Genomic DNA, 24,067 nt, shown 5'->3' with positions numbered 1-24,067 from the left:
GAACCAAAGAAAAATATCGCTTGGAAATTCATAGGAATATTTTAATTGTTATAAAACCAAATCACAGACAATTTGATAGATTTTTGAGCCTCACTTAACTTCACCTTTCTGCCTTTGAGTTAATATTGGAGCAAGGACTCATTTGCATATTCTTCATTTATCTTAAACATCATCAAAACTAACCTCGACACACAGGGATTTGAGACCTGAAGATTCTGGGTTTGAATCCATTAAGCTCCTGATACTTTTATGGTCGATAGAATGATCCCCGTGCCTAAATCAACTTTTAGGAGATGGGAAATCAACAGGGTCTCTGTGGGATTGATGAACTGGTTCCCGGAAGCCGAAAACAGGCAGGCCTGTAGTAATCCCAAGACATTGCAGATTGACCCGCTCAATCAATGACTGGGCATCAATGAGACTTGGAGGTACAGATGTGTTTGCAACCCATAGTCCTAGCAGGGATGGGCTAGGTAGATAAGTGATGTGAAATATATTGGATGGTTGCTATTTTTGCTACTGCTGTCTCTAACCGGAAAAACTCCTGATACGAGTGCTGAATTATAATGTTTTGGGGAAAATAAACCAAAGGTTATTTTAGACACTCTTAAGTTTTGTTCCAGACCAAATTGAGAAGTTGTGTCAATGCGATATCATGGTGTGCGTGTGCAGAAGGCAATCCTCATTCCATACGTTTCTTAACGATTGAATTGTTAATTAAGTCGGTATTTCTGTACTTGCGTAAAGAGGAGCTTGAAATTGTATTGGTTAATGAGCGCAGTAGGTTGTAGAATTAAAATAATGTGGTCCGAGAGGTTCCATGGGTATGATTCCACTTGCGCTTTCCTGGAAACTGCATCATTCAGAAACAACTGCAGCAGCTTCTCTGTATATGACTGGCATCCACAGTGGAATCCAAATTGGTTAGATATTAAAGCAGCCGAGAGATCACATTAAAAGCTTCTATAATTACAAGCCGAATAACCCAGCACTAATGACTGTTGGAAAACCAGGAAAAGTGTCTTATTAATCTGAGTCCCCAAAAATTCGGGGAAATTGATTGAAATTTCTGCTGTACCAATGTCTGGGCTTAGATCAAAATGCACTATTAGGTCTCAGCAATTCTCCTATTGATATGTCTGCTGCAGATTGACATGCAAGTATGTGTCATATTGATTGCAAGTGAATTTAATAGGAGTCACTGCAGCTGTTGAAGGAGAGTGTTCAGCATTTGGTCTGTTGTTTAGCCGCAAGACATAGTCACCAGAGCCTCATAGACGATCAGCAGGAATTAGCATCAAGGACACTGCTGCACGACTGGAAATCACAAAGGTGGGAAAGTTCGAATGCATTATCCATATAAGATTGAAATTTCTTTCAAGAATTCACAAACTTTAAGATGGATATGGATAGCTCCAGGGCATTGTTGAGCGACATTTATTTTATTCCATCCTTTAGAGAAGGAGTGTAAAAATACATTATTAAAAATGATCCTGGTGATGATGATTTTTGCATTTGATATAGCGCCTTATCGCATCGCTGAGACGTCTCAAAGCGCTTCACAGAATATATTCTAAATGTGTATTTTGTGGGCTAAACTGAATGCACTCAAATGAACCCAAAGAACTTTTTTGTGCTGCTGTTTCTGAATTTTCACTCAAGGTCTCAAAACATTTCCTATTTAACTGACCATTGGAGTCTTTAACCGCTCCGAGACACTGCCCCGCGTGATGGGAGATATATAAATGCAAGTTGTTTTGTTGTCTTCGTGACACTTCTCTCAGCAGAGGTTTGAGAACAGGTCGCTGCTAACGTCTGCTTTTGAAATGTACCTGTTGATGTTTTATGAAGGCTCGAATTGGATTGTGAAATCTCTAGTATAATTTTAATAAGAAATCGCAGAAGTAATAACCTTTAATGGACTCTGCTAAGTACGTGATTTAATTTTCGATTCATCTGGCGATTGGTTCCTTCCACAGATCTGTTGTTGCTGCTGAGGATATTTCTAACTTCATTCTAATTGTCTTTTTTCTCTCTCTCTCTCCCTTGCGATACACTGCTATGATCTCTGCCTCAGCATAATTCAATTAGTATCTTATGACTTTGATTCCACAGTTGATACAGATTGCATAGCTGATACTGGCAAATAGCTGTCAACAAGCATTTCTGTAATTAGCTGCTTAATTTGTTTGTCATGACGAAGAGCTAAGCATTTATTTACATTTGTGGTGAGCCAAAGTTTCCTCGAATCTTAGTTCCGATTCCCATTTTCAATGCGTTTAGGGCTAGTAATATTCGGTAAGGTAAAGGGACAGATGTGCAATGGCTCTCTGGTGGAGAATACATTAGCTATTTCTGTGCACAGAATGCACAGAGTGAGAGGAAGATGTACAAGACAGTTGTCTCTTATGACATCTTCTCTGTTATGTAATAAATTTCAGTCTAAATCCTTGCATGCGTAAGTGACATAAAAGTTAATTTTTGTAGCTCAAGTCACGAGTCAAACTTGGCATTCCTAGAAACTTATGATAGTGCCCTGTTGTCCGTTTAATAATACAGCAATCACACTTATATATGGATTAATAATTGTAGGAGTACAGTTTAAGGTTGTACCACATCATGGTACCATTTCAATCCTGTTTGCAATGTATAACATCCTCCAAATCCGTTCACTGGATGCTGCCTTTTTATACATTTTCGTGCTTTGGACCATATGCCCCTCTGAGGATCAACTATTTGCAAAATGGGAGATAACATCTGTTGTGTGTTTATATAAAAAAAAACACTTTCACTTTTGGTAAAATTTAGCTACATTTTAGTGGTTCCTGCTTGAAGTGTTCCCTGCACTTGCTTTATTCATAAATCGATGGACTATCCTATATTTCAAATCTTTAGGGTTGATTTCCCAATTTAAGAGCTTTGTATGAAGAGCGATTTGCGTTTCACAATGCGAGCAGTGTGTTTGCGTAACTTTGTGAAAAATAACTGCACTCATTCCTCTCACACGCTGTCTGTAATTGTAATTAGATTGTACCATGCTTGTTATCCCTTTGCGTAGATTAACAAAGGCATCAGTGACTAGAAAATTACTAGGATTTTGCTGATCACAGCTGTATATTACATACCCCCCGCTGGAGCCCTCTGGCCCCAGTTTAATACTTGTGACAAAATAATTTGAACCACGAGAAAGTTTAATCAGGCTATCACTGTCAACCCAAAGCTTAAAACGATTTAAAAAGAATAAACCAAAAGGCATTTGCTTAAGTAAGGGATGCTGCATTCTTGGGAGAAAGATAATCAGTGGAGTCCTGTAGCTCAGTGGTTAGAGCATTGGCCTTGCAAGCGAGAAACCTGGGTTCGATTCCCAGCAGGGCAAAACCTTGGGGAAGATTCCTTACCCCACACGGCTGATAATAATCCCTCAAGAAAAAAACAGTAATAAATTGGTCACTTCAATCCACGACTGTGGGACACTGCTTGGCTGCTGCGTTTCACCCACTAAATACACAGTCAATTGACTTTACAGTATATTCTGTGAAGCGCTTTGAGACGTCTAGAAGACCTGACAAGGTGCTATATCAAATGCACGGATTATTATTTAGTATTATAATTGGAAAATCTCCAATGAACGACCGGTTTCCTGGACACCTAATGACTTGTGCTGTGTGTAGTTGTGTGCGTGTTTGGTGGTTGTATCAATTTCTCTTTATAAGGAACAAGATATTTAGCCACAGGTGCTGGGAAGTGGGGGAGCTTGCTTCAGACTCTTAAACATAGCCTTGGAGCTCAACGGATTAAAAATCCTCCTCAAATGATGCCCTGTCTCCATAATTATATGTTGTGCTTAAAGTAAATCAGTAGGGGCGCCATGTCTTCTGCGACAATCTTATTGAGGAAACATCAGAACCTCATTAATAATTCACGATGTAGTCATGTCAACACTCTCATGATTTTTACAGATGAGTCCCACTGCTGAACTGCTCTGTGAGGCATCACAATAACCAAGATGGAGGGAGGCACCAATCCAGATGTTGACGTATCTGTTTTGACTTGCGCAGTGGTTTCAAGCAATTATGCCCTCTGCAGGATTTGGGGTCTATTCAGTCAATTGTTGCACTGAATGTGAAGATACTTAATCTGTGGCAAGATCTTTTGTATTCTCTGGATGGCCGACATGAGCATGATAGTCAGGGGAAAACATTTACTCCATCTTGCAGGTGTTGACCATTAGATGCTCCTGTGCTAAAAGAGGCCATTTGCCTGCTTTATCTCCGTGGCTTTGTGCAGTCCGCATTCAGCAGACGTGCAGTAACATTACAGTATTTCACGGCAATTTGGCTGGGCACAATTGGCAGTGAGGTTGGCAGGTGTTCCCCACACAGATGCAATGCAACCATTATCTTGGGTCCATTAAGACCATTGTAGATTCCAAACCAATTCTAACACATTTGGGACAAAACATCGCATTGGTTCACAATGCAGTGTAATGCATTAATTGATCCTATAGACTTATTTTGCATACAGCATCTTAATATTAGAAAAAAGCAAAACAGGTGCTCTTAAAACCTGATCATCTTGTAGTACAGCAGGTATAAGATTCAAAGTGTAATGTAATTTCATCCCAATGGCTGACTTCACAAGTGTTTGTCACTTAGATAAACTAGCAAAATGCAACTTGGTATTATGCTTATTTCCAATTGTACTTAATGAGTGTAAGAATTACTGACTTCATGTTTGGAAATCAAAGCCAGGTAAGCCAAACTGATCTGGTGTAAATGATAGTGTTAGTGATAAAATGGTTCTTGTATATTTCAACTGAGGTGCTCTATGAATTCCTGATGTTTAACTCATACCAGCCAGTTCACCTCTAGTTTAACTTAAGATTTGTTTCATTGCAGCAACAAATTCTCAGAAGACAGAACTGAACTCTAAGGACATTTCAGCCACATTTCATTTCCTGGTTCAGGAGCATTAGATTTATAGTAAGGAAATCAAAGATGAGTAGTACTGCAATTTAGTCTTCATAATTATTTCTCTTCAAACTTTCAGAACTATATGGATACCTGTTAGAACATAAATTCTAGGAAACTGAAAGCTAAGGCTCACATCTAAGAAGCTGCATGCTACAGGTGTTCCATTTGATTCACTGTGTACCAGTGTGGAGCCCTGTAGCTCAGTGGTTAGAGCACTCGCTTTGCAAGCGAGAGACCTGAGTTCAATTCCAGGCAGAGGGCGAAACCTTGGGCAAGTTTCCTTACTCCACACACCTAATAATAATCCCTCCAAAAACAATAATAAAATTGGCATTTTCAATCAACGACTGTTTGTGGGACATTGCTGTGCGCAATTGGCTGCCGCGTTCGCCCACAAATTTACAGTCAATTCACTTTACAGTGTGTTCTGTGAAGCGCTTTGGGACGTCCTTCCGACGTGAAAAGTGCTCTATCAAATGCAAGGATTATTATTATTATTATTACCAGACAATAATGTTAGTAAAATATGCTATTGAAGTACATTCCGGGTCATGCCTATTCTGTTAGTGTTTGTAGGAATTGGTTGCTTAATCCACTGAGGTGTATCTGGTTTAATAGAAGGGAATGGCTGGAAAATAAATATTTTTTTGTTCACTCAAGGGTGTTTCCATTGAAACATTAACACACCCAGTATTCTCACCATCCCTGCTCCCCATTGTTAATTCATACCCATGAAAACAAACGTGTTAAGGCCAGGGCATGTAAATGACGCTTATAATCCATAGCAATGTAACTGGTGTCACTCATAGGCCGTTGATAGATCTTAACGATGACAATAGCAGAACTTTTACTTCAACTTCTTTGGTGTGAGAATGACTGTTCACAACAAATGTCATAGTGTTTTACGGTTTCACACGTAAGCGATTGATTCCATTTGTGAAAGTATTAGGCCCCAAACTGTCTATTAGTACATTATTTCCTTTGCAAAATAGCCTTACCTTTCAGTAACTATTATCAGTCATGCAGAGCTACTGATTCAATGTCTCCTGCTTATTGTATTTACACGTCATTGAGGGGGTTGGGATTTTATTTTGTGGAAACAAATCTCTCACTGACAAGAGTCCTTCGGTTCACTGACTTCTTCTGGCACCACTGCTGAAAATGTAAACTGAGCCCTTCAATTCCTTTGCACTTCAAAGTGCTTTGATGATGCACATTGTGTTTTTACAGTGGGTGGGGAAAAGAATACAGTATGCCTTTGTATTGTACACATAATGATGCTCTTTCATCTGTGTTTCAATTGGCAAGCTGCAGGACATGATGCTGCGGAACTTCTCAAATAAATATCACAAGGGATTTATTTAAACTCGTTGAGCCTATTCCTTGTAAAAAGATGGGATATTTTGCACAGAAGAGTGTCATTATTTGTGTGTATTCTGTAAACTTTGAATAATATACGATCTCCAGGATGAGCTCTTTTGACTGTTCCCATGTGATTCATTAAAATACCAGCCCAAGAACACAGTGATAAGCTGCCACTCTGATCAAATTTGAATTTGCAAAGCTCATCTGGAATTGACACACAAGTCTTTTAGGAGGCAACATCCATCAACTAAGCTTGACAGAGGAATCTTGTCAATTAAGAATTAGTCAACAGATGTTGACACAGATGATGTGAGTTACCTAATGGGAAAAATGTGATCTTTTAAGGAAAATATTTGTACGTGGGCGATGAAAGGGACATCAAAATACATTTGAGCTCCCTGATGGCTCATTGTTGCTGACAATAACACAGAACAGGAAGAGAAATAATTATAGTTTAGTGACCAGAATTTTGCCTGCTTCAAAACAATTCCAGAACCTATCTGAGGTTATTATTTGATCAATCATTGTTCTGGCCCAGTTGTGTTTCTATTTTTAAAAAATAAAGTAAAGGTACAAAATAAAGTCCAATTTTAAAATGGCATTTTCCCAGTGATTTGCTTCAGTTCCACAATGTTTCTGAAAGTAAAAATGACAAGATGACAATGAAAAATGAACTGTAGACTATTTTGTCATTAGTATTGGCAGAGCAGAAGCACATTTTGTGATATTTCCAAAACCCAGGGGACCTGTTATGGAAGAGAAACTGCATTCATCTGAATTGCTAACTAATCCTGAATGTTCTAGGAGGGAGTTATCAAAACTACTGAATCACACAGCAAAACTAAGTAATTCAGTATTTTCAAAGGGCTTCCGTTTGGAGCCTGGGTTTGAACCCAGTCCAGAATGACAGAGTGAAAGTCTCCTCTCTGAGACCTACAAGCGATCTATACTGAGTAAGGTTTGAAAGTGTAGTCTAGCATTTATTTTACTTTGTACCTCGCTCTGTGATACCCTATTCAGGATATTTAGAACAAAGTTTTAAAATAACTAGCTGCTCAAGTGATTTTGTGCTCTATTCACAAATAAGTGCACCAATAAAAGGACGCTTTCAAAATCACATAAAACTCTAAGCCGCTGGGACTCTGCCAGGAAATGAAACATTGCAAAACATGTATTAAGAGAACATTAGTGGTTTGGAGGGGGAAGTTGTTTTGCTTGATGAAACGTCTGAGCCCCTTGGAATGCAAGTACTGTACGTAGTTATGACAAGGTGAGGGCTTGAACATTGCTGCCACAGGGTCAATGGCAAGCTGTAGCCCGCTGTACTGCTCTGGAGCTTTGCCATGGGCGGGGTGCTGTTAACTGTTGTGAAAGTGTCTGCAGTCACAAACGATTCCATTCATATTTTTTTCCTGAGTTTTGGATGTCGGAGCAACAGACTGTAGTGATAGCCAGCTGCGAGAGAGAATGCAATTTTCTCAGGGAAATCGTTTTATTGTTTCTCTTGAAAGTCATCTTACGTTTTTCTTCAGTTTAGCTGGATTTGTGCCTCGCACTAAATGCAGTGGCATAGTTGTGAATTTTTCCCCCAATGTCGTATGATTTGCTACTCATGCTCAGGATATTGAACCAGCCATGGTTAATTGCTGGGTTTATTTCACAGGCATCAGAAAAGGCATAAAAATCCATTCATAACTAATACAGGTGTGAATGAATTATGAGTCTGCCTTGCAGATGTAATAAAACCCCTAACTCAACACCACTGATGTGACATGATCATTCAAATTCACAACGTAAATAGAATCTAAGAATATTTATATGATTTTAAGTGTATGTTCGGTAAGAGATGTATTTTAGGGAACATAAACTGCTCCATTAATCACAGAACCTTGTTTAAGTGTGTGTGGTCTCTTTAAATTGTTCTGCTAACAGCCTTAAGTGATTCTGTGTGTAGTGCGGGTGGTACTTCGATATTAGTGCATGTGATATCCTGTACACTTGTGAAAATAAAGATTCATCAGTCTGGGAAAACCCAACACACCCAAACAACAAATGGTGATCTACAACACTCGCACAAATTCAACCAGTGTCCTCTGAAGTTTAAGTTGCACTAAACTTAGTAACAAGTTAACGGGAAAATAGGTCACCCAGTCAATAATAAAGCATTCTACTTTGGCCTGGAAAGTTTAGTATCGAGATAGATTTTTATTTTACGGGGTTAATGTCAGTCGGTTTTATACGATAATGAATGGTTGGCAGTGAACTACAAAACAATAAGTCAGTTGAATAGTTCATGTGATGTTTCCAGAGAGGAAGCTCGTTTTGGCTTATTTATTTAATATGAGAGGTCAAGACAAGGGGCAAGTGTTGTACTGTGAAGTGCAGTGTCTCTGTATTTTATGGGTGAATGAGACAGCCAATTTGTACGCAGCAATGTCTCACAAACAGCCATTTTATTTTGGGGGATTGTTGGCCAGGACAACAGGACAAACTCCCTTCTGTTTTTGAATAGTACTGTTGGATCTTTACTGTCTACTTGAACAGGCAAGTAGGACCCTGTTCACCCTAAATCCCGTGAAACATCTTGAAGATGTGTTGAGACGTTATATCAAATGCAAAGATTAATATAATTTGTAAGTGCTCCGAGACGCTATGTGATGTGAAGGGTGCTATGTAAATGCTGTTTGTCGTTGTTATTGGACATTCAGCCCAATTGGAAATACTATTCAATTCATCCAATGTAAACTGATACTACCTCTTAAAAAAATACATTCTGCCATTTGGTCAAATGTGTGTGTCCATCTTGAGTTGTTGAGCATGAAAGGGCTTCATTATGTCTTCCTACGTTGCAATACCTGATGTATTCTACTTGCGTTAATTAATGGGCCTAAATTTAGATTGTGGATTTGATTATTTGACTGGCTTCAATTAAAGATGTAATTACAACATTAATGCAATTTAATATTTCACACACTGCAAAGCAATGTAACAAATTAATTGGCAAAAAGTAAACTACTGTCTGCATGCATTAAGAAAATCAGCATCAGAAAAAGAGGGTGAAAGGTCCACGGTTAATAAAAATACTGACTTGGGGGTAATGATGTGTTGCTTCGAGATGTCTTGAAGACGTGATAAGGCGCTATATCAAATTCAAGGATTATTATATTACTATATTACATTCAGAGAGTGTGATTTGTGCAGGGTGGAGTTGTACATGTGTGAACTGGATTGGAAAGGATGTTCGGATTATTTAGTTTACTGATTCAACCTGTTGTTTCCTGTTAATAGGATTTGGTTGTGGGGGAGTGGGGAGAGTCCCTTGTTTATCATCCCATCCATAATGTTTTCAGGTTTTGTCAAGTGGTTTTCAGCTTAGACTCCCCTACCTATTTGGCAAGAGCAGGCTTGATACTGTCATACAAAGAATAGGGGAGAAAATTGAAAGGGGAGAAGAGAAACAGGAGGGATCAATAGTGGAGAAAATTATGTGTGTATGTGTACACATATAAGTATATATATAGATTATTGTTGAGCTTTCCTTGCATGGTCCCATACAGCCACAGCTGGAAAGCAAATGACAGATGCCACCTTAAAAGGAATCTGAATTATGCCGCGATAGTTCTAAATCGTTTTTACTTCTTGAACCTGGTGTAGAAGCACTCCGGCAGATTGAATAAGTCATTGATTATACATGCAGAATATTCTCTTAATCAGCAAGTGAGGCACAAGGCCTGAAAGTATAGCAGCTGCTTCTGGTCATTTACAGTAGAAACACCTTCTCACCCATGATTTATTTGACTAACTGTCTCGAGAGGCTGTCAGTACTGTTTGCAATTGTGGTGTGTGGGGGGGAAGAGATACTAATTTGTCAGGGAGAGTTGTTGCAGTCAAAGAGAGAAGGGAATTAGCTCTTTTCATGGGAATGACATGTTTTTTCACCCGGACACTGGATTGAAAGATGATGGCACTCAGCCATGCATTCCTGATTAAGGATGAGAAGAGGGGATGAAAAGAGGAACTATGAGAGGTCATTGAATGGCGAGAGAAACTAAGAAGTGAAGCTGTGTGCATGTGCGGGCTTGATTTTTTTGTGTGTGTGTGTGTGTATGAGTAAATGATTCCTGTCTGCATGTAGATGCTGTGAGAATCTAGTTTTAAAAATATTTTCCCGTTTTGTTGCGTTCATTTCTAATCCTGAATTGCCTTAAACAAGTCATTGAAACGCTGTCCTAACTTTCTACTTTCGAGTCTCTAAGCTTGCTCCTTCGAATGATCCGAAACTGCATTATCTCAACCAGGTTTTCAAGGGAATTGTAATGGAATTTGAATTCTAAGCCTGCAAACAAATCCTGTTTTCAGATTCCATTCAGTTCCTTTCTCCACAGGTCCCACAGAGTTTGTGTTGACATGCTGCATGTGCAAAACAGGCTCCCATACAAACTCTTGTTTCTCAGTCTAATCCAGTACATCACCCACAAAATACACAGTCAATCAATCCACTTTACATTATATTCCGTGAAGCGCTTTGAAACATCTCAACAATGTGATAAGGCCCTATATCAAATGCAAGGATTATTATTAGTATAAATATAGCATGACATGGTGCAAGGTGCAGGATTCATCTCGAACACAGTTTCACTCAATGACTTTCATTGTAGAACCAGCCTTTTCACTTGTAAGGTTTAAGTTTAGATAATGCCTTGGGTGTATGTACGGAATTTGATTCCATTGGAGGTTCTGAGTAGGAGTTAATGGCAGTAGTCCCCTACATTTTGAGTTTATTTTGACCTCTTGCATTCTTCCATCTAATCCCTGTGCTTGTGTGTGCGTTGGAGATTTATTCAAAGAGAACACACTGATCATGATTTTCCTCCGTGCTAGTCTTTCCACATTTGACGATGCTCATTTATCAGGAAAAATCCTTAATAGTTTTGGGGTCATTAGTGTGCGAGTTGTAAGATATTAAGATTTTCATTGCTTTAGAGTTATGCAGCTGTTTAAGAAAAACGATAACTTTTTCTGGCAAGGTAGGGCCATTCCAGGTTCACAAACTAGGGGGTGCACAAGTTGCAGGGGGAGGAACGTCTGAAAGTCTTATAAATATACAGAGAGTAAGTTTGAGTGAGTTATATGAAATCCCCTTCCCTCCCCCCCATCTCCCCGTTGCTGCTCGATGATGTGTTTATTCTTTATACACATGGCTCATGATATGACCTAGTCATCGGAGCCATTTCAAATGAATTCTGGACTGGAGAACAGTTTGCGTACAGTTTTACTCCGAATTTGATTTGGATTATTTCACCTAGCTGTGAATTTATTAATGTTGTTCCTCACTGCTGGAATCAAAGTATTGATTTTATGATCATGATGAAGAGCCCGTTTACAGTGTGCTTCAAATACAAATGGTAATTATTCATGAGGCACGAAGAGGGAAGCCAGTTGTTCTGGAGCCTCTACTGAATCATCTTCCAGCAGCTCTTGTTTAAAATGGATATTTATTCTCAAGCGGACAACAAGCAGATGTGCTGCATCGAAAGCTTCTGCCAAAGCTGCCCTATAACCAGCTGTTCTGGAGAAGCTGCAATATTTATTTCTGCTTTGCATCTCTTTCGCTTTCTGGGAAGCACCTCGACTTGAGTTTTCAGCTGAGATCAGGCTTCTCAGTAACTAAATGCTCTGTAACTAAAGTTTTGTTTCCTCCCATTCCCTGGCACAGGGTCTTGGCACTCCCATTGTTTACACTGTCAGATGATACTGCTACCTTTTGAAAGCGAGACAAATTATCACCCTTCCCCAAAAAATCATTAACACTGAGCTTTGTGGACCAGTTCCATGTGGTTTGAACCACGTTTTCGTGGAACCTTTTGATGTTGCGTTTACCTGACTCGTCTTGTGAAATTCCCACTGCTGGAAGTCTGGAACATCTGTATCAGCTCAATTGATTTGGTTGTTATAAGCCACATGTTTAGATTCTCCAAGGGGCTCGTGTATTTGGGATGGGAGTACATTCTTCCCTTTTCAGGGTTTCATTGCTGTTCTGAAGCTACAGAAATCCTTGCCTTTGAAAACCATATAACAGTCTCTAACCTATTGAACAAAAAGCAAAGTACTGCAGATGCTGGAAATCTGGTATAAACACAGAAGTCACTGGGAACACGCAATAGGTCAGGCAGCATCCATGGAGAGAGGGAAAATGAGTTAACGTTTCGGGTCTATGACCTTTTGTTAGAACTTATTGATGTCAGTGTGGGTAGATAGTTGCTCTTTGCAAATATTCCACCTAATAAATCCATTTGGATATTATTGATCAATATTATTCTCTATTAAAAGACTTTAAGATGTTCATTTTATATGAAAGGCACTGTATAAATGCAAGGTGTTACTGAGTTATACTGTCTTCTTGTAGAAAAACTAACTCTATATATTCTTTTCAGGTGGACGGACGCACACCTTCTGTGACACTTTCGACATCACAGCTGCGACGAATCAGAAAGTTCCACCGAAACACTCTCTCGCTTTGAGGGGCAGAGAAGTGAGATTAAAGGTAAAACATGTATAAAGAGTGGAGGGAGAGGAAGTGAAACCTGGATTATGAAATTACGTGATGATTTGTGTTCTGTTGTATTATGATACTGTAATGATGGGAAAATGTAGTGAAGAACATTAATCCACCAGAATATTTTGGATAACGCAGTCGTGGGAGAACTAATGCTTATGGTCCTAATAAGCAGTGACAAGTAGCTTTGATTCTGTTCTGTTTTCGAGCTCCTCATCTCAGCCATGTTTCTGGCCAAAGTTGCTGAGTGAAGGCCAGGAGGGAGTGATACTTAGATACTTAGACTGCATTAACGGACTGGATTTTGAATACAGTTAATTGGTCTGCACTGTGCAATGGAAAGTGAAATCTATCCGAAAAGGCTTCATTTGGAACTGTGTTCCCTATTCGGACTCAAATTGTGCAGGTCGTTGACTTTCAATTAACACTGAGCAGCTTTCCTTTCCACTTGTGTTGCGCTCTCTATACAGCAAAATAAAAAAATAGCTGCGTACTTTTGGTGTATCTGAATGTGTGCAAAATGCATCTGATTTATTTATGTACTGCATCACACACACAAAAATAAAGTACTACGAAATGCATCTTGATGCATAACATTCGGAATGCAGAATGGAAATGACCTTAGGAGAGCAATGGTACGAAAAACAGCTGCCTTAATGATTCTGCATTGTGTTCTGAAATATACGATGAACTGAATAGTAGGAAGAAAAAGAAATTCCAATACTGATTGGAATTGCCTTTGAGTGATAAATGGCCTCTGGATACGTCTGAAATGCTGTACGCTGTCCAGCGCCTTGGGACGTCCTCGCGACGTGAAAGGCGCTATACAAATGTAATCTTGTTGTTTTGTTTTCCTGTTGTCGAGCAGTCTTGGATTCCACTGCTGTTACCCTCTATTCAATTTTTTTTCCCCTTTTAAATTGGGGATAGTCACTGCTGTAAATAAGGTCAGATAAAAGCCAAGCTCCCAACTGTTACTACTACCAAATGTGTCCCAGTCTGTGGTCTTATTCTGTGCCATGCATGGTTGGATATCTCTTGCCACAACTCTGTATATTAGTTTTGAAATAACATACGTGCCTTATAGCCAATCCTTTCAATCCAATCCCAATATTTGGTCGTGTTGAAACTGATTTACTGCTTACTGCAGTGGGACAATGCATCTCTGTAAAAATACACCCACTCCAGCGACAGGCTTTAACTGATGCCATTACGATCTGAAAATAATCTCTGATGGTCTTTCACTCATCATAATTCATTCCAGTTTATCAGCTGCCATTTACTTCAATGTTTTGCCTCAAATGTATCCAACATTTTGCTTCCCCACACCCTCCCAATGTGACAGTTTTCCTGGTGTTGTTTACTGGTTTGAAGGTTGGATATGGAAAATAAGGTTATTCAGCTGCAATGGATTAAGTTTCAGAATCTTAAAACCATTATCGGAAGCAATTGCAATCATCCTGTAAAGAGACTGCTTCATAGTGTTTCCAAAACCAGCAGCGAAAATCATGGTTACTTTTTGGAGTAAGGTTTAGGATTAGCACCTTGTTGCTCAGTAATTTCAAACTCAGAACATGTTAGCAATACATTGCATTTGATATCGTGCCTTATCACGTGGTTGAGATGCCACAAAGTGCTTCACAGGGATTGCTGTCAAGTGCAAAGTGATTGCGTATTTATACGTTAACTTCCATTATTTTTACGGATAATTTTCTTCATTTTTGCTACCAGCATTTCCAAATTGAGTACTGTGTAGCCTGAATTAACTGCGTGTGTGCGCATGTGGCTCCCAATCTATTCACATTAATCCAGCCTCAGAAAAGTTCTCCCTGTTGCATTGGCATGACACCTCCATTTATCACATTGGGCATCTTCGTGGCTTCTTCTGAATCGGATACCCAATTAGTCCCAAATTGTGGGCAATTTTACGATGTGAACTTGTTCTTACTGGGCATTGGATTGAGATTGCACAAATTAATTCCATGTTGGACACTCACAGCTGCCAGAGCAAAGCTTTGATCGTATCAGTCTGATCTGGAATCAAACAGAAGATTAAAGCGTCAAGAGTAATCCCAGAACTAGAAATCTCCAGTGCATTATTCTCTTCCGACTGTGTGTTAAATGGAGAAAATTGATGCTCTTAATAAACTATGAATACAAGCCAGTCCTAACTAGAAGGTTCTGACTCATTGGTCCACTCAAAATGTTCTTTGTATCAATGCAGCACATCTGCATTCAGTTTACTGTGTTTCAGAACGCACTCTTGCAGCTGTTTGCTTGGTTCAGGTGGTGAGGGTTCTCTTTGCAGCTGTGCTTGGTTGAGCTGACTCATTAGCTCGAACAGTATTGAGCCTTGGAGTTCATGCATGGATTCACTGCTGCACACCACACAATGGTTTTAAAGTCAATACGTCGTATATTCTGTGCAGCTTTTGGTACTTGAAAAAGAAACGTTAGCGGTTCCTGAAAAGTTTTGTGTATTCAGGGAATTGTTCGCAATTTGTGCTAGATGATATCCTCAAAGAAAAATGTGTATTTTATGTGTTTGCCCACAAAATACACAGTCACTGTACTTTCCAGCATATCCTGTGAAGCGCTTTGGGATATCCTCCCTTTGTGAATGTACCAAATATAAGGATTAAGGAATAATATATGTTGTATTCTGACATTTTGTGCAGGCGACAACATGCTGAAGTCTTTAATCAGCACAGTATTTAGCCTGCGAAAGATAGAATTAATGATATTTCTGATTTTTCATTTGTCATTTTTTGTTGGCCAGTTTTGAAACGACCTCCTGCACATTTTAGCTACAAACATCGAACAGATTAGCATCCGGAAGCCCGACCATTCTTTTTCCCCCGAAACCTTTTTTATTCTTCCAGATCCTTCCCAAACATCAGGGGCAGCACCAACAATTTTGCATTTGTAGTGTGCATGATACTGTGAAATCCGCCAGTTGAAATGGATGGGGCAAAATTCCATTGCTGCATTAACGTGAATTAGTGCCACACCGTGCAGTACAAAATATCAGAGAATAAATAGTTGAGATCCAATGAGCCTACGATGTGTTCTGGCAATAATCCTCAAAGAAAAATGTGAAATACCTTTCAAGAAATAGGTTAGCAGCCAAGCTCGGAATGGAAATCTGTATTTCAACTGAACTGTAAGGTTTTATTAAGCAGCTGAACAACATTCTAGCCATAAAACATAGTGAGGTGTTTTACGTATTGAATAGAAGGTACTTCCTTTTTATTTTTCAGGTTTTTAAGTCCATGTGAACATTACTTTATTGAAGTTGCTTATAATAATTATTAATGCATCTCTTAAGTTAGCTGTACGTGATGTTTGAATTTTCAGAGGGGCATGAAATATTGGAAGTCATTGATTTATACAATGTGAGGCAATCCTCAGTGTCTTATCCTCTGACCAGCCACCTTCACTAAAATGTACATAAAATATGAAATTAATTGCAAGTTGGAAAAATTGCAATGGGGGATCTGGAGCTAGGACAAAACGGTTTGTGCAATGAGGAAAACCTTTACATTTTCAAGTCTGTACAGTTGCTTTGATATAGTAAAGTATAAAATCAGGTTTAACCTAAGATTGACCTCAAACAAGATTATGGAAAGAGGGTTATTTGACATTATTTCATTCTATAGAAAGCTGATTTGTATTTAAGTATTTAGTGCCAACCTCTCTAATATTTCTGAGTCCAGAACGCGTTCAGCTGCACGGGTCCAGATTGTTGGTCGTGGCATTTGGACTATAGATGCAATGAGTTGTTTTGGAGAAACACGATGGCTTATGAAGTATCCCGTTAAATTCTTTGTATTGTTTCAACGTGATAAGGTGTTATATTATATGAATTGCCAAGTATTGTATCCTTTTGAATAACGTTTAATTGTAGTCTGGACTCGGGGAAACCGATTTAAGCCGTTTCTGAATAAGTATGAATGACTTCACAAAGGAAAAATGCAACGTTGTACAATTTAAAAAAAAGGGAATCACACTGTTATTAAAAGATTTCAGAGTCAGTGTTTCCCTACAGTCATGAAATTTGTATAATGACCACCATAGTCTAACTGCTATTATTATTGCTTGCAGGAATTCGTGGCTTACAAAACAAATCTGTGATAAGTGCTCTTAACTAAGGGAGAGGAAATAATATTATACAGCGTCTTTGAGGTACAATTTGGATTTGTTTTCCTTCATATTTTCAACAGAACAGTTGCCTCGCAGCATTAATATGCACAGTGTCAAATTTCCCAACTGTTGCAAAGTACAAGGAGTTTAATTTCCTGTTGCTTTAACTAGGTGCAGTACTTGCACACGCAGACATTTAAAATTCCACAGAGGTTTTTGATTTATTTTATGCCTGAGTTCTGATGGTGGAGAGCTAATGTTTTATTTCCTTTTTGTAATGATTCACTCACATCCTTTGGTGCCACGGTTGGTTTCTGCCGCTTTTGTGAGTTCCTTCAGATGAGCAGCATGTGCCGGGTAATAAACCCTCCAAAAAATCATAATAATTTGGTCACTCAATCCACGACTGTTTGGGGGATACTGCTGTGTGCAATTGGCTGCTGCGATTCGCGTACACAAAATATATAGTCAATTCACTTTACAGTGTATTCTGTGAAGCGCTTTGAGACGTCTCGAAGATGTGATAAGGCGCTATATCAAATGCAAGGATTATTATTATGTGCTGTTAAGTCGGACTTGAAGGGAAGAATATAACATAAGAAAAGTGTGCCAGAATCCATTTAAAAACCAAACCGGTCGTTCCCTCATATCTGTCACTGTATCTCTTCAAATCCTGTCCTGATGCATTTATGTTCTAAACTGGGTCAGTGGAATATGAACCATTAACACAGGAGGTTATGTTTCAGAACAGGATAAGCTACATACCCTCTGTACAAAGAGTACACTGCATAAATGGTAATATGTGTCATACTGCGACCTTTTCCGCTCTGTATTGCATAATGATTTGGTCTCACTCCATAAGCAGTGACACACTTCCACCTCCTCCAGATAGTTTGTGAAATGACTGAAAGCCTTTTGTTTCCATAAACTCATCAGCCAACGGAAGCTAATGGCACCTGTGTTCTCTCCCCAACCATAAAACAGGTCATTTCAAGCTGTTCAAGAATCCATCACATCATCATTAATCCTTTTTAATGGACATCCTGTCTAGCTAAACTGGAAGAGTAGACCTACAAATAAGTGGGAGGATCTCGATTTGAGACAAGCTATTTTTTTCCCCCGAAAGGACTACGTTGACAGAACTGAATGAAATGCAAACCTCCTGGTAATATCAAGGGTTCTCCTAAGCCCAATACTTGAACAGTTCAGGCAATCTGTTAAGATTACCTTCTAATATCTCATCTGTGACCTAGTCTAGAAGTGGATTATGAATATATACTTTTACTTAATAGGGTCATCCTCTCTAAGGAGCTGGTAGCTTAGTCCTCTGCTCGGGAGCAGCCTGGGGGGGCCCTATCTAATAGCAGTCGTCATCCCCGAAGAAATCTGCTCTTACTTGCCTCTCTCTCTCCCTTACTGCTTTAACACTCCATGATTTAATAGTTGAGAAGCCCTGCAGTTATCAAAGTTTCTCTGTGTGGAAAGTGTAAACTACTCTATGATGTACGGTTACGTCCTAAACACACCATCACCGCTCCTCCTACAGTAACATGGCATGTTAAATACGAATGTTTCAAAGTTCACCTAAGTCATCTGGAATTTGTTGCATTTCTCGTTTAATGGCCTTTAACAAGTCGTTAATAAACACAATAAGTTATTTCACATCAAAAGCAACATCTAGCTTTGCACTGGACTTTAAATGGCTGGAATATCGAGAACACTGCAATTCTGAACCTGATTTAAAACATAAATCCTAAAATTGCACTATCTTGCCCCTTTTATGGTCAATCAATCAAGTTATGGTACATTTTTTAAATGAAACCCCCCCCCCCAAAAAAAAAAACACACACAGTCTCGTCTGTTGAACAGCCAGGGTGATTATTTATTCATCTGTGAAATATTGCAGTGCCTCTCCAAATTATATTATTCATAAAGAAGCTCTGATTAACTGAGAACAGTTTCAAAACCTTCGTACAAATGCACTTTGGCACAGCCTCTGCACTCCTTTAATGTGTTGTGTCAATTGGGAACATGTCTCAGTCAGCGCTACAGATAAATATCTCTATGGGTGAGGCTGGCTGGAGGACTCACAAGGAATTAAGAATTAAGTCATTAAGATAGATCCTGGTCAGCCTCATGAAAGGAGATATTGATCACATCCAAATAATCTCCTGAACACATAATATTTATAATTCTTCTTAACATAACATGTAGGAGCAGGAGTAGGCCATTCGGCCCTTCGAGCCTGCCCTACCGTTCAATCATGGCTGATCCACAGCCCTAATAATATTCCCTCCAAAACCAAAACAATAATAAATTGGTAATTTTCAATCTACGACTGTTTGTGGGACATTGCTGTGCGCAATTGGCTGCCGCGTTCGCCCACAAATATACAGTCAATTCACTTTACAGTGTGTTTGTGAAGCGCTTTGGGACGTCCTCCCGACGTGAAAAGCGCTATATCAAATGCAAGGATTATTATTATTATATCTTCTAATCTAACTCCAGTTAATACCATAACCCTGCCTTATCCCCATATCCCTTAATCCTTTTTGCAATACGAAATATATCTATCTCAGTCTTGAATATGTTCAAGGACTGAGCGTCAACAGTCCTTTGGGGTAGCGAGTTCCATGCATTCACCACCCTTTGAGTGAAGAAGTTCTTCCTCAACTCAGTGCGAAAGGGCTGGCCTCTGATTTTAAGGCTGTGACCCCTGGTTTTAGTTTCTCCAACCAGGGGAAACAATCTCCCACTATCTACTCTATCATGCCCTTTGATGATCTTATAGGTTTCTATAAGATCCCCTCTAATTCTTCTATATTCAGAGAATATAGGCCCAAATTGGTCAGCCTATCCTCGTAACTCATCCCCTTCATCCCTGGTACTAACCTAGTAAATCTACGCTGCATCCCCTCCAAGGCAAGTACATCCTTCCTTAAATAAGGAGACCAAAACTGCACACAGCATTCCAGGTGTGGTCTCACTAGGGCCCTATACAGTTGCAGCAAGACTTCCCTACTCTTATACTCTAATCCTTTCATAATGAATGCTAACATATCGATCTTTTTCCGTGAAATTACTTTTAATAAGTCATTTTGTCCCTTTGTTTCTTTTACCATCATGTAAAATCAGTGTGAAGTGCAAAACAATGCCATTCATTGGGTTTCTGTGATATCTGCAGTAATTTCAGTGATGCTGTATATCCCCTAGTGGTTAACAATGTGCGCACCTTAACCATTTGGGAAAGTTTCTTTACAATTACCCTGACTGCTTAGGTCAAAGCAGAGCAAGATGTGAAACTTGACCTACTTAGCTGCAGTGTATGCTGAAGTCTCATCCTAGTTAGAGAAATGTGGGCAACATACTGTCACATATTAATGAGGAAGTTGATTTTAACTTTTCTGAGATTGAAGAGTATTCCATAGCTATAAGTGAAGCCTTAACCTGCACAGTGGCTTCAGGCTTGCATATGCATCAACCTGTGTAAGGCATTTTGAATCCAAATATTAAAAGCAGAAGAGATGGATATTAATTCATTCTGAAAACTGTTTAACACTTTCGAGGATATACAGTGCTTTGACAATGTACATTACCTTTCCATATTCCTCCCTGCACAGGGGATATCAAACACAACCGGTCTATTCATTATTCCCTCTTCTACCGGGGACAAGACTGATTATTAGAGTGGTTTGAATTACTTTGGATATCATGCCCTGGATGGTTATATAGAGACATTCGCAGTGTATTACAGAGGGATTCAGGTGAGATTGTGAACTGCAAGAATAAGGATTCAACCACTAGCCCTCCTCTGTCCAAACACTTCTTCATGAATACAATCTTCGCAGTCTACAATCTACAATCCCATCTGAATCATTCCCACACAAGTCACTGTGAGGAACCATGGGTGGAACTCCCCCATTTTCTACCAAAAGGAAAAAAAAAACCCACATCTGTATCCAATGTGCAATCCATGGCAAAGCGTTTGATACAAGAGACGACTCATCAATCATTCTCACCACAAGATATATCGCTGCATTTTGGCATGATTTATGTTGCTCTTGTGAGTACACTTGTGAACAGGTACTTTCTCCCACCCCCCCAAGAAGCCAGTGCCCCTTTAAGCTTGTCAAGGCACTGCGTATGGTTGGAAACTTCAGGTCTTTGACTTTTGCAATAATTCTGCGCCCTTCACAATCGTCCAGCAATAGCTTTATGCTGCCGCTTCTGACCAACCAGAAAGTCATCCATAATTGGACTTACAAGCTTCTTCACATCACCTACCTTTGCAATTATCTTGCGGTTGTCAGCTTAGGAATATATCTTTTGTGCATAATTGGTGCTGCAACGTATAGTCGCTTGCTGCTGAGGCCTCCATTTATCACTCTGATGGGACGTGGCTGTACGTTGACATATAAAATTGCTTTTGGGTATGCAAACAAGGTGAAATTAATCATTTTACTGAATAAACATTGTAAATAAGGAAGATTCCTGGGCAAGGCGAAACCTTAGGTCAGTTTCATTACTCTGCACACCTCTGTTTACCTAGCAGTAAGGAAGAACCCGATTTTTAGCGAAATTGGCTGCCGCATTTCACCCACAAAATACACAGTCGCTACACTTTATACTATATTCCGTGAAGCGCTTTCAGACGTCTCTTAAGACGTGATAAGGTGCTATATCAAATGCAAGGATTATTTTTGACTATTAAGAAGTAAATTTTAGCAAGAGAGTTGTTGGGAAGAAATTGTTTAGCAGCCCATTTGATAGCAAATGTAACTGTTTTGTTTATGTACCTCCCCTCGGCTTCCTCTGACTTGTTTGGTTTACTCATCACAACAGACACCTCCTGTAGCTTGGGTTTCTTTGATAGGTTTTGAAGATGATTCACAAGTTATGCTCTGTGCTTGTGCTGATTGCTGAAAACAAAACCCCCTTTTATGTGCTGCTGGAAAAGGTGACACCAGTTATTATTCACTTATCAGCAGTGATGTCTTCAGAAATTATGTTCTTCTGCACTGTGGAAGAGAAAAGGAAACGTATGCAACTATCAATTAAAATATTTTGAAAGCTATATTTTTTCAGGTGGCTATCAATGTGAGAATCTCCATTTAGTATAGATTGCTATCTATAGAAACAGAACTTCTTTCAGAGGTTCTCAAGGTCAAACGTCAGCCTTGACTGATCTCCAGAGTGACTTCCGGTTGTTGACTGAGGTTTTTGCCTCAGCTATTCGATGGTACAAAATGCGGCATTGAGTAATCTGATAGCACCCAATTCACCGCATCGTCCCTGGAGGCGGAAGAGGCAGCAGGCTGGCTAGAGACAGCAGCGGAGAAGCCATTGAAGAAGGCGAAAGGCGAATAATGCGCATTAAGTAAAATCAGCCACGTTCGCTTATAAATATCACAGTCACTACACTTCACAGTGGAGTGCTTTGAGACATGAAAATTGGGGGTGTTTTAAATGAAAGGACCACGTGATCAGGAGCTATATTAAATACAAGGATTATTTTACATAGTCAGTGACCCCTTCTGATGCAAAACATCTAGACCGAGGCTTTAAGCCAAGAAGTTTACTCCCAACTTAAATTTCAATGAAATAGGGCGTGTAAGCCACAGGCTTCTGACAAAAATGAGTTCAGGGGTGATTTGACATTCTCACACGAAATGGGTGTGTTATATAGACCAGGAATGTCAGCTATGTATAGGATAGTTTTCACCAGTTGTTTATGGCTTGTTTCTAGCATTGAACCCATGTAAGGTTATCCTTTATCATTTTATCTTAATATTGCGCTATCCTCTTATCATGGATAAGGATGTAAAGAGGAGAAGCCTAAAGTGTCCTGGCAGATGAGAGAACCCTGTTTTTTTTACACACACACTGTTTCTGTACAGTCCAGAATGAAGACATTTGCTCTGTGAGGATCTCCCTTACTACATAAGTTTGCATTCGCAAAAAGCACTGGGCTTTGACTTTACTGACATTTTACTCTCACTAGGATCATGATTTAGCTTTCCAGAGAGCATTAACATAGCCATCTGTTTTGACAATGAAAATACTACCATCAGCCAAAACAATTGATAAATCTCATTACAGTCTTGAAAGATTTGGTTCATGGTCAGAATCCTTTACTAATGAGACATTATGCATTTATACCCGTAGTGATTTATGTAGTTCTGCTCACGCAAGTTTGCAATCTTCCAGTTTACAAGGGGTTACATGGAATCCTTCACTGTACCTGTACCAGCTGATTAACTATATAATGAATGTAAAACTATATTTTCTATTCTAATTCCGATCAGTACTTTAGAAAGTTAGAACTCAATACGGAACAGTCAATAGATCTGTTACATGGGATGTTTATTTTGTACAGCTCTATCTAGGTACCTAGAAAAGGCAAATAATAATGTTCTTAAAGATCAATGAATAGTTTTGTTGAAGAACTAAGAAATTTACTGTAAATAATGCCTAGTCTAAATGTTATCATATAGTTCAAATATAGTGCAGAAAAATTGATTACATTTGATTGGAAGTAGTCGTTGTGTATGAAGGGTTTTATTGATGATCAATAATTGGGAATAATCAAATGCAATGAATGGTGGTGAATAGATACATCCATCATTTCTCGTAATTAAAGAAAAGCATTTGGTTTCCATTCAGGGGCCAAAAAATCAATGGTGCTTTTTAATTTGCCTGAAGTTGAATATGATTTTTTAAAAAAACTGCAAGTCAATATTCAGACTGTGAGACAACTGACTATCTGATCCCCTTCCCTCAATTCCCCATAGAATCAATGAATGAAGACATGTTATCCTTTCAATCTCACACAGGAGTGAAGAAGTGTAGCCTTTTGTCTAAGAATCAAACACTGATGTGATGGGGTGGGTTGGGTGGGGGGGGGTGGTGCGAGAGGGGGATCTCTGTATGGTTTCAATGCTGACAAAACAGAAATGTGCTTCTCATAGGCAAGTAAAGAGCCTTTGGTTTGGTATTTTTGTCATGATTGCTAAAGCCTTGGGCAGCTAAT

General features: G+C 39.2%; 1 protein-coding gene across 5 annotated transcripts in view; it reads left to right on the top strand.

Moving 5' to 3' along the window:
- Positions 1-24,067, top strand: part of LOC103190585 (extracellular sulfatase Sulf-2) — a 115,014-nt gene that overhangs the window by 16,252 nt on the left and 74,695 nt on the right. For all 5 annotated transcript variants that reach the window (XM_007911433.2, XM_007911459.2, XM_007911450.2 and 2 more), the window contains one exon: positions 12,773-12,882. The gene's annotated coding sequence lies outside the window, so the exon portion shown is untranslated. The remainder of the gene's footprint in view (positions 1-12,772; positions 12,883-24,067) is intronic.

Source organism: Callorhinchus milii, unplaced genomic scaffold (genome assembly GCF_018977255.1).
Source record: "Callorhinchus milii isolate IMCB2004 unplaced genomic scaffold, IMCB_Cmil_1.0 Scaffold18, whole genome shotgun sequence".
Taxonomy (NCBI): Eukaryota; Metazoa; Chordata; class Chondrichthyes; order Chimaeriformes; family Callorhinchidae; genus Callorhinchus; species Callorhinchus milii.
Note: the sequence above shows the minus strand (reverse complement) of the source record. Positions and strands in the feature narration are given on the sequence as shown.